At 46.4% G+C, this 11,759-nt stretch overlaps 1 protein-coding gene across 38 annotated transcripts in view; it reads left to right on the forward strand.

Annotated features, from left to right (window-relative positions):
- CACNA1C (calcium voltage-gated channel subunit alpha1 C) overlaps positions 1-11,759 on the forward strand; it is a 720,825-nt gene that overhangs the window by 277,205 nt on the left and 431,861 nt on the right. The gene's annotated exons all lie outside the window — the stretch shown is intronic.

Raw genomic sequence — 11,759 nt, forward strand, 5'->3', positions numbered from 1 at the left:
ATACATTCGAGTTAGCTTGAAAGTGTTGATAGCCCTCTCCCCCAAAAGGAATATCATTTACTCCCTACCCCTAGTGTTACATGGGCAGGGGAAGGAGGGAGTTTCTAGCTCATGTTCCCAGAAGGGAAGGTATGGCAGGAACACATCCCACTTTTCCCTGTCTCTTTATGCCCTTGTCCCCAGGGGAGAAGTGACCTATCTGACTGGTGAGTTTGGTGTAGCCCCTTCTGGGACTCTCTTTTGAATCCACTTATCCCCAAAGAAGGGTTCACCAAGTTACTGGGACTGATCTGGCCCTGTGGGGAAAGCCTGTGATGGTCTCACCTTCTGGCAGGGTAAGTACATTTAATAGTGGTTGAAATATTGGGAAGTCCTTCGAAGCCCATCTAAGCCACTTCCTCCATTTTTTAATTTGTTTCTAATCAAACTTTTGGTTTGATTTAATCTGTGTGTCCTATATCTTACTTCTTAATTGGTTCTGAGTTTATAAGGGGCAGAAAGGATGATTATTTATTGGCTGCCACCCAAAGGCTTAGAACTCCTCCTTGATCATTGACTGATCCATGTGGAACGCTCTCCAAGCAGCTCTGGGTACAGTGGAGGCCAAATATATGTGCATCCTTTTCCCCACCAGGGTACTATTTGCAAGTCATTGGAACCTAAGTCCGTGGCTTCTGTTTTCTAAGAACATCTGCTATGGAAATGCTGTTCTTTTCCTCTTTCTTCTTCCCTGAAATAATGATACCTTCCTGGCAGGAGGGTGTTGAGGATTAAATAAAATCAAGCACATTCACACACGTAGGTAGTCAGTAAATGTCAGTTTCTGCCTCTCCGTCCATCCACTGGTAACCTACATTGTTTAAGTAGCGCTTACCACTATTCATTCTGATGTCCAAAGTATGCCTCTCATGTTGCAATGGAAGATTTCTTCTGTCTCATTGGGAGCACTTAATAACCTTTAATACATGATGTGAAAACCTTCTGTCTCACATGCCTGATTTATGGGATCACTGGAGAGAGAAAACTTTGAAACCAACAGGGAAGTGAGGGATGCGTACTGAGTGGGAGAAGCAACAGTGCCGGGATCCAGGGGAGGGCTGGATGGGAAGGGCTCAGTCATGGATAGGACTGAGGGTGTGCTGGTGAGCCTGGAAGCCATCACTGGGTGACCAACCTCACCTGGGCACTTCTTAGTTTGGATGTGCCTTATTTAAAGTAAAACTTGACACAGTCCAGAAAAACTCGCAATGCAAAAACAACTCACTTTTCTGGAGCTTTACTGTGTGTGCCCAGCACTGTGCTCACCACTCGAGAGCCCCTAGGCAGGCACCCTCCCTCCAGTTGCTCTCAGGGAGTGGGGTGGAGAGTATCAGTACAGAGGAGAGCCTCAAACGACCCCAGACTCTGTCTGTCAGTATGCTTCTGGAGGATGTAGGCTGAGTCTTACTGATCTTCTCAACCCCCAGTTGTCTGTAGTGGCCCTTCCATTTCATGTCTTCCTTAGACACATACTCCAGTCTGTTGTTTTGAGTGTTGGCTGTGAACTCTGTAACCCTGCATTTTCTGTTTTCCTCTTAGTATGAGAATGAAGGTGTGGGCTCGGATTTCCCCATTACTCTTGTGTCCTGTGCACCTTTTGTATCATGCTGCGGCAAAATGGCACAGGGGGATGTCAGCTCCGCACCCTCTGCTGTGGATTGTCCAGGGTCCAGGCTTCCCCTTCCTACTGCTCACCCCTGTCCCCTTTGCTGTTAACACCTGCCCGTGGGATAAGGGAAAAGAAAAAAGCCACTCAAACTACTCCATTGTGAGATTTGCTATGGAGTCAGGGCTGAAGTGGGGTTGGTTGACTTTCAGAATCTGTGAATGGGCGACAATATATGTTGAGAAAGTGCCTGGGTGATTCTGATACGTCCCATCTACACTTTGAGAACTACAGGTTCATTACCACTGCCAAGAAAAAGATCTTTTCATATCCCCCTGTCCTCTCTTCACTTGGATGGCAGTTGAGTCTCTGAAAGAGATTCATCCCGAAGGTCTTTTAAGTGAAGAGAGGCAAAGCTTAGCTTAGTATTTCCTTTCTGAAGAGCACATACCCCTGTGTAAAATTGAGGAGCAACAGCCTTAAATGGAAGCAGCTGTGACTCCCCGCCCCTGTAAAGGGGCTGTGGCCCTGCAGATGCCACGGCTGTGGATGCATAGAGCTTGGGTACCCTCCCTGGCTTCATGGCTGACCTGCTGTGTGACCTTGGGCAAGTCAGATTTCCTCTCTGTTTGCCATCTGCAAAATGTGGATACAGACCCGTGCTCCCTCCTGGTTTTACTGAGGTACTGTGAGAGCCAGTGAAATCACGGTTATGGGATGCTCAACATTCTGCTGCAGAAAAAAAAAAAACCTAGTTACTAGGAAAGCACCATTCCCCAGGTGTGGGAGTTCTTAGTACCTGTGTGGAGTTTGCTAACAGACCTGGGGTCATTCGGGGTGTGACAGGCGGGCCCTCTCTCCTAGATCCAGGTCCATTTACTAATGTCCTTGCCCATCCATGCCTGCAAGAAGGAAGGGATGTCTGAGCTGTCAGGGGGTGGTGGGTACAGATGGTCCCTGGCAGAGCAAGAAGGCAGTGCCAATCAAAGGAGGTTGGCCTCTTCAATTAGAACTCTGAGCAGATGGGGCTGAGGCAGCCAGAAGGGGCACTTCCCAGTTTACTAAGTGTGTGACAGTAAGCTGGTAGCCTTCAGAAGACCAGGAGGGTCACCTGGTTCGTTTCCTTTCTGGAAGGAAGGGGAGTGTTTAGGATAAGTCAGATGAGATTCCTCCTCATTGGACAGATAATAAGCTTTATTGTGAGTTAGGCAATATGCTCGGCCCTACGGATGTCACATTATACAAAATAGACCTGATCCTGACCTTACTAATTTACAATCACACCCACTGTTTCTTGCCACTTGCATACAACTCAGGGATGGGGTAGGAGGAGGAATGTCATAAATGCAAATTCCTGTGCCCTACACTGGAGCTACTAGATCAGACTACCTGGAGGCTAAGCCCAGGAATCTACATTTTTAACAAGCTTCATAGTTCAGCCTTGCACATATTAAATTTTGAGAACTGGTTACTTCTCCATCAATGCACGGGGTAATCAGTCACCTTGAGCACATTGGTGTCTTAAAAATGACTTAAACACATAATTGGAACTGTTTTGCTAAGTCTAGCCTGTGTCTAGATTGCTAGAAAAGCCCTTTTTCCCCTTATTCTGATGGTATAGAAGAAAATAACTGCTTAAATCAAATGAATTAATATGTTGATTGAGCTTTTATTACCTGTCTAGCTTCATGCTGTTCGGAAAATAAATATAAAAGCTATAATCCTGGCCCCTGATGAGCGTACAGGGTTCTTGAGTTGATAAAACACACCAGTTAACCAGTTAGAGATGACGAGAAGACGGTGCAAGATTAAGAGCCAGGACGTAAAGCAGATGGCACGTTTCCAGGGGTAGAGAAATGAGGACATCGGCAGGTCAGCATTGCAGCCACATCCTTTCTAGCCATCCCCAGATTCCAGCCTAATGATCAGTTATAACCTCCTAAAGAACTTAAAAAAAATCCTGGAAAAATTCAGGAGATCCAGGGTGTAGTATAGGAATCTGTTTGCTTAAAACACTCCACAGGTGATTCTGATGGGTGTTTCCAGGTTTGGAAACCAGCATGCTACCTTTTAAAATAGTAAATGGATTAGTTATCTCTTTTTTAGAGGGGGCATGAGGACAACAGTTCCTTTATCCATTCTTCTATTACACCAGCTATGTTACAGTTGCACTCAAAAATCGTGGTGACTCAACACAACAGAATGTAAACCCAATCAGGACTGGGGTGGCTCTGCTCCATATTGTAGGGGACCAGGGCTTTGCTGTCTTCATTGGTGGCTTTCCAGGCCTCCCTGGGTGTTAACATCCAGCACTCAGCCAGTCACAGAGGAATGAACACAGTTGTTTGTAATGGCGGCCAAGATCGTCTAGGCCCGGAAGTTGTGACTATCACTTTCACTGACATTTCACTGGCCAGAAGTCAGCCATGGGCCACACCTGTCTCCAAAGGAGGTTGGGAAATGTAGTCCAGCTGAGTACCCTGGAGGACGGGACCTGGCTGTGGTGGGACAGTTCAGTCTTCTCTAGCACAGCGGTCTCCAACCTTTTTGGCACCAGGAATCGGTTTCGTGGAAGACAATTTTTCCATGGAGGACCGAGAGGGGATAGTTTTGGGATGAAATTGTTCCACTTCAGATCATCAGGCATTAGATTCTCATCAGGAGCATGCAACCTAGATCCCCAGCATGCACAGTTCACAATAGGGTTTGCTCCCATGAGAATCTAATGCTGCTGCTGATCTGACAGGAGCTGGAGCTCAGGCTGTAATGCTGGCTTGCCCACCGCTCATCTGCTGTGCAGCCTGGTTCCTAACAGGCCATGGACCGGTACCTGGGGGCTGGGGACCCCCGCTCTAGCGTGTTCCCTTCCTCTCCAGGTCTTTAAGCATTTTCATTGATCTCTTCTCCAGATTCTCCCAGGTTCTCAAGCAGTAAGATTCCAAACTAGGTTTAACTCTCTAGTTTTCAGAATGTTCTTTTCTAACTGTTAGAACTGCAAAGACAGCCTTGAAATGGTATATTCTTTATACCTGTTGCCTCCACTTCACTTGGTCTTACTGTTAGGTTGAACCTTAGGAAATCACTGATATTTTTTGACCTACAGAAGCGGCATTTTCATACAAGTGAATGCTACACTCTCAACTTGATTGAAGAGCACCCTCAATCTGCCTTCAGCACGTGCACTCCCACTCTGCAGTAGGCAGAGGTTTGAGAACCAAGCCAAAGGAAAGAGAAGATGGAGGCAGAGTTTCTTTGTACTACATCTCATCACCTGCTGTGTTTGGGGTCTGCCCTATCCCACCATAGTAAAGCTCATATCCCACCTCTTCCTGAAATCTTAATAATGACATCTTATTTCTGATTATTTGCCAGAAGCTTTCACACACATGATCTCATTCATTGCTTTGAGGAATTCGCTTGTTTCCGCCTCTCAATTTATGAGATAATGAGAGTTATGTAATAATTCCCTTCTTCAGTTTAACTGCCAGGAAACTTAGGCCAGCATTTGTGATTAGTCAGAATAATTTTACTGTGTGTTTTTGGTTGGTATATATTGTTTTAAAATATGTATTTTACTCATTAATTTTTGAAAACTCATTTTTTCCTCAAGTTTTTTTTAAAAATGTGAAATTTTAAAAATCTCAAGTTCTTAAAAAATGATGTGGGATAAAACAACTAAATTTAATTATATCATTGTCTTTGGAGGATGATGTTATCTTCATCTTGCATATGTAGAACCTGAGGTCCATAAAAACCAATTTTCCGAGCCCATAAGGCTCCTCAGTGGGGTAACTGGGACTGGGTTTCCCATCCAGATTCAATCCAGGGCCCCTTCTGCTGTATCAATGCTGCCCTTCCAGACTGTCCCTTTCATCATCACTTTAATCTCTTCCCTCTCGATTTCAGATAACTCGTATTTTAAGACGCCTGAATATTTTCTATCTTATTATTGTAGATGTGTGAGCATCAGCTCCTTAAAGTTACCGAATATTTCTGATCAAATTCTGGTTATTTTTGTCTCATTTAAGTTTTTGTCTCAAACTTAAATGAATATTTAAGTTTTCAGGAGAGAAGAAGGCACAAATCTCCCTTAAAAAGTAATCCATTTGAGAGATGGATTAATAAAGTAATATTATGAATTCAGTATAAATTAACTTATATGTGTTTTCAAATTCCAAAAATTGGTGAGGGAGATGGAATTACACTAGTGAGTTCAGCATGATTCCTAACCAAGGCCTTTTCATAAGTGGAAGTCTTTCACCTGGCCCTGGGGAAATCACGGAACTCAATAGTTCCTTCACTTAATTGTTTTTCTTTTCCATTTAAGGAAAGGTAGCTTAAAGCAGTGGTTCTCAGAATATGGCCCTGAACCAGCTGCATCAAAATCACCTGGGAACCTACTAGAAGTGCCGATTCTACAAAAAGGAAGCTCCCCACGCCCCGCCCTGCCCTACACGGGACTCAGCAGTTTGTGTTTTAACAAGCCCACCAGGTTTTTGTGATGCATGCTGAAGTTTGAGACTGGTTAGCTGAAAACAACCTCTGAGAGGGGCTGCAAGCCACTCTTTATTTGGATCATAACTAAGTAGTTAAAACATCCCTGAGTGAATTCAAAATGCTAATGAGGAAAATTAATGTCTTTATCAAAAAAAAAAAAAAAAAAGAACAAAACAAACCTCAGGAGACCAGAAGTAAGTTGCCTCTTTAAGAAGCAGAGCCGCTTTGAGATGTTGCAAGGGGGAGCTAAGAGCAGGGCAGAATTTTCCAGTGTCTTTTGACAGGAGGAAGTGGTTGGGGACGACTTATTTTTGTGGCCCCGGGACAGCCTGTCATTATTAGACTAAGCATTGTATCAGATCTAAGTGTGTAGCTTTCTTAATGTAATGTAGAGCAGGAGCTATACGTTTTGTTTTGTTTTTCATTTTAGTAAGAATGAGTGCATTACAGCCTGGGCAATGTAGCAAGACCTGGTCTCTACTAAAAAAGTAAAATAATTAGCCAGGCATGGTGGCACATGCCTGTGGTCCTAGCTACTTGGGAGGCTGAGACGGGAGAATTGCTTGAGCCCAGGAGGTGGAGGCTGCAGTGAGCTAGAACTGTACTTCTGCACTCCAGCCTGGGTGACAGAAAGCACTAGTAATAGCTTTGTGAGCTAAGTCCCGCTTTCTTGGGTGTTCTCATGGTCATGCTCAGAGAATCCCCCTCTCCCCACCAGCATCCACCAGACTGCACACTGGTGTGCAGGAGAAACCAGCTTGCCTGGCAGCCTGGGTCCAGCAGTCCCAAACCATCAGAAGGAAAACCGACATCCTGCACCTCCACATGGTTACTAATTCCCTGCTGTTGGGGGCACATTTTGGCCTGACTTGGCTGACACAATCTGGGGAAAAAAGAGAAGTATGGACTGAGTACTGTGGCTCTCACTGGTTAATCCCAGCACTTTAGGAGGCAGCAGCAGGAGGATTGCTTGAGCCTAGGAATTAGATCAGCCTGGGCAAGATGGTGGGACCTTGTCTCTACAAAAATAAAAATAAAAATAATTAGCTGGCCATAATGCCATGTGCCTGTAGTCCCAGCTACCCGGGAGGTTGAGGTGGGAGGATTGCCTGAGCCCAGGAGTTTGAGGTTGTAGTGAGCCATGATCATGTCACTGTGCTACAGCCTTGGTGACAGAGACCCTATCTCTATTAAAAAAAAAAAAAAAAAAAAGAACAAGAAGAAGAAAGACAGAAAAGAAAGAAGAGAGAGAGAAAAGAAGAGGAGAGGAGCACAGATTGCTCAACCCCATGGAGGCAAGGCTCTCACTTCTGCTGGTGGGGCCCTCGGCCCGTCCTGGAGTCGGGGTAGCATCATGGTTGAGATCACATGGACTCCTTGGCTAAAGTCCTGTTTTGAACACTTGTTGGCTGTGTGATCTTACATTAGGCACTGTTTCTCTCTGCCTCAACATTCTTGCTCCTAAAATGGGGTTAATTATATATACCTTGCAGGGCTATTCTGAGAATTAAATGAGTTAATGCAGAAGTTCCGAGCCTTTTTGGTCTCAGGACTCCTTTATATTCTCAATAACTAGTGAGAATCCCAGAGAGTTTTTATTTGTGTAAATTGTAGCTACTCATGTTTATTGTATTAGAAATCAACTTAATTCATTAAAAAACCGATTGTGGCCAGGTGGTGTGGCTCACACGTGTAATCCCAGCACTTTGAGAGGCCAAGGCTGGCAGATCACAAGGTCAGGAGATCGAGACCATCCTGGCTAACATGGTAAAACCCTGACTCTACTAAAAATACAAAAAAAATTAGCCAGGTGTGGTGGCGAGCACCTGTAGTCCCAGCTACTTGGGAGGCTGAGGCAGGAGAATGGCGTGAACCCGGGAGGTGGAGCTTGCAGTGAGCCGAGATAGTGCCACTGCACTCCAGCCTGGGTGACAGAGCGAGACTCTGTCTCAAAACAAAAACAAAAACAAAAAAAACTGATTGCATGTTAACATAAGCAATATTGTTTCTGAAAAATAATTTTTTTGTAAAACAAAAAAACAGAAGAGTGACATTGCTTACATTTGTGTAGATTAGTGTCTGACTTACTAGAAAACAGCTGGGTTCTCATATCTGCTCTGTCATTCAGTGTGTTATGGTATCACGTCATATAGGCTCTGGGAAACTCTGCTGTGTATTTGTGAGAGCATTACAGTGAAAATGTTAGAGTTATTATAAAAATAGTTTTCTCCTCACAGATACACGAAAAAGGTCTCAGAGATCCTGCTGGGGTTCCTTGGGTCACACTTTGAGAAACACTGGATTAGTAAGTCATGACAAGTGTTTAGTATAACAGCCTGCATGTGGTAATCACTGAGTAAAACATTATTACAAACAGCACTATTTACTAGGAGATATAGCATCAGAGGTGGTTTTCTATACATATATGGGCCAAGCTCTAGAAGGGTCCTTGTGCAGCACACACACACACAACAGGTGCTTCTGCTGTTGCCACCAGCAGTTCCATGCCATCCCATCTGGCTGGGGGGAGCCCTGAAAGTGTCTGGATGTATCTGAAGCTGCTGTGCTGGGATGTGTGCGGTACTAATATGGGAATGACAGTGAGTGGACATTGCATCACATAGTAGCCTTTCCTCCTAGAGGGCAAAGCACTCACCTCCCCATCACCCTGCAGTTATCCTTATGGGGGATGGAGCCAGTCCAGTCCCTTGGGAAGGCAGTGCCAGGTCCAGGACCTGAACCTGCCTTTCTGATCTACAGCAGAGTCAGGCTAAAGAGGGCAGGCAGAGGTTCGCCAAGGGGCACAGTGGAGTGCTTCAGGACTCACAGTTGCTGGGGCTGAATGCTGGAAACAGCTTGTCAGTTCAACCCAGGAGATGCTAAGATGCAGGCTAGAGTCGATGACTTGGTCCTCCCATCAGGGACTTGCAGACCATGTGACAGTCAGCTGGCACTCCCTTGACCTTTCTGTTGAGTCCAGAAACCATAGTGCAAGCAGTGGGCTGAAAGCTGTGGCAAGCTGCTGTGTTAGCATGTAATTTGGAAAGCCTATTCACTTAGCCACCTATTAAACACCTGGTGTGTTTTGAGTCCCCAGTCTGTTTTCTTGTTCATCTCCCACCAAGGGAAAAGCAACATTGACCAATCAAAAGGCAGGCTCAGTCTTGTAGTTGCAGTAGTACAGTCTTCCCTGTGGCCAAGACGGTGTCTTCAGCATCTGCAGTGGTGTGTGCAGCCATAGGTTGACAATGAAATGCAGGGAGCCAGGATCAGGAATCTGACCTGCACCAAGAGCTGTGGGCAGAACAGACCAGCATCTGTCTGATGCTGAGGCTGGTGGTGCAGGAGGCCAGGAGGCATCCAGGAGCCAGAGGGATGCCTTGCAGGACTGGGGTGGGGTGGAGGCTGTGTCTAAAATATGGGATGAATGCTAAGAATCAGAAAGTTAGTGACCGCAGGCAGAAGCTCAGAAACACACAGTAGATGTGAAAAGTGCTCCTTGCCCCTGCTTTTTAAATGTTATCTGAATGCCCACAGTGGGCAGAAGCTACTATTCAGTCAACAAATAATGGTCAAGGGCTGGGCATTGTTGTAGGTGCATCACTAGTTACATCAGTGAATAAAACAGACAACAATTCCTACCTGCAAGGAGGTTGCACTTTTGTGGGAAGAAGAAAATAAAGGGAAGGAGAACATAAAGGAAAAAATATAAATAAGATACGTAATATTAGACACAGTGGAGGGATGAATGCAGGGATGGAGATAGGGTGCTTCAGGGTGGGGTTATAGCTTCTAATAGAGGGGTCAGGGAAGGTGTTACTGTGAAGATAACGTTTGAGCAGACTAGTGGGAAATGGCGAGGTAAGTGCTGTGGATCTGGGGAGAGGGCATTCAAGGGAGCAGGAGGGCCAGGTGCAGAGGCCCTCAGGTGGGAGTATGCCCAGCGTGTCTGGGAGCAGGAGGGCCAGGTGCAGAGGCCCTCAGGTAGGAGCAGGGAGGAGGCAGGTATGGCTGGAACACAGCAAGTGCTCAGAGGTGAGGTCAGTGAGGAACAGAGGGCACTTAGGGTCTTGTAAGTCATTGTGATGACTGGTGCTAACTTGGGGTGAAGTGTGAAGCTAGTGGAGGCTTTTGAGCAAAGGAGTGACTGATCTGACTGTTTTGAAAGAGAATCATTGCTGGGAGCTTCTCGGTGTTGGTAGAAGTGTGACGGTCAGTCAGGAGGCTGGATCAGTAATCCAAGAGGCAGATGTTAGCAGCTTGGACCAGAGTGATAAAGGTGGAGGTAGAGAGAAGTTGCTAGATCCTTGATACATTCTAGAAGCACACCAGAAATGATCTGCTAACAGACCGGACATGAGGTATGAAAGAAGGAAGAGGGAAGATGGACTCTATATCTCTTGGCTTGAGTGAATGGAAGGCTGGAGAGTCGCCATGATCCGAGATGGGCAGGAGCTGGTTGGGGTGGGGAAGGCTCAAGAATTGGGGTTTGGACATGCCAAGTTTGAGATGCCCAAGTTGAGACTAACTGTAGAGGTCTAGGCTGGAGCAGGCAGAAAGACCCAGGATGTGCAAAGGAAAGAGGGAAACAGCAGCAGTAGCACTTGTTCAGCCAAGTCCTGCCTCGGAGATCAAATGCATAAAGGAAAGGAAATCTCAGAGCCAGCCTCTAACCCTGAGCTTAATCCCAAAGAGCAGCAGAGTAGCCTGGGGCATCCACCCCTCCATCCACCCCGGTGGTGCTGCAGAGCCCCTGTTGCACTCACGGGTGGCAAGAGGCAGGGCTCAAAGCTTACCTCACAGGTGTGACTCCCAGGGAGTAGGGGTAGGGTGAGGGCCCCGCTGGAACTGGAATGGACTCTCCTGTATAGTGATGCCTCCTAAGCCTGGGGATGCCTCTGCAAGGGCTCCAGGGGGCTCTCAAAGAGGAGCAGGCTCTGCCTTTCTCAGATCAGCCCTCTGGCTCTGTTGTTCCCTTGGGCCTGTCTTCAGATAACCACAGTAATCCAGGGAGATGAAATTGGCAGATCAGAAGCCCTTGATTAGACCTGCAGAATGTCTGAACTGACAAGAACTGCGGAAAGCATCCCGTTCAACTCCCTCCTCTTACAGACGGGAGACCTGAGGTCCAGGGAGATGATGGGACTTGTCCAAGTTAGAAGCTTCATGACCTAGGGCAAATCACTTAACCCTTGCAGTCATGCCAAGTTGAGAGCATTTTCCTAAATGCTGTGGCTCAGAGGTGGCTGTGTGCTCGTGGTTCCTCCTGTTTCTCCCTAACCCTCTTCCACATGGGTTTTTTACTGCCAGATCAGGGTTTGGGGAATGATTGGCAGCCCGGAGGTCAGCAAGCCCTTTTGGCAATCCAGTCAAATCTCCCCACTGGCTGATGAAACATGGACTCTCTTGGCAGCGAGTACTTCCTCAAGAGATATCTTGCTTAAAATTGATGGCCCCCCTTTGGCTTTGCTATTCCCCATGCCCTTGGTGGGGCAGAGAGGTAGCTCCATCCCAAGTTCTTCTCCATTTGCCAGAGTCCACCTCCACCCCAGCCCAGAGCTGTTTGCTCTGGCTTGCCCTATCCTGCATTGGCTCCTTTCACTCTCTGCAAACGCTT

Source organism: Gorilla gorilla, chromosome 10 (assembly GCF_029281585.2).
Source record: "Gorilla gorilla gorilla isolate KB3781 chromosome 10, NHGRI_mGorGor1-v2.1_pri, whole genome shotgun sequence".
Classification (NCBI taxonomy): domain Eukaryota; kingdom Metazoa; phylum Chordata; class Mammalia; order Primates; family Hominidae; genus Gorilla; species Gorilla gorilla.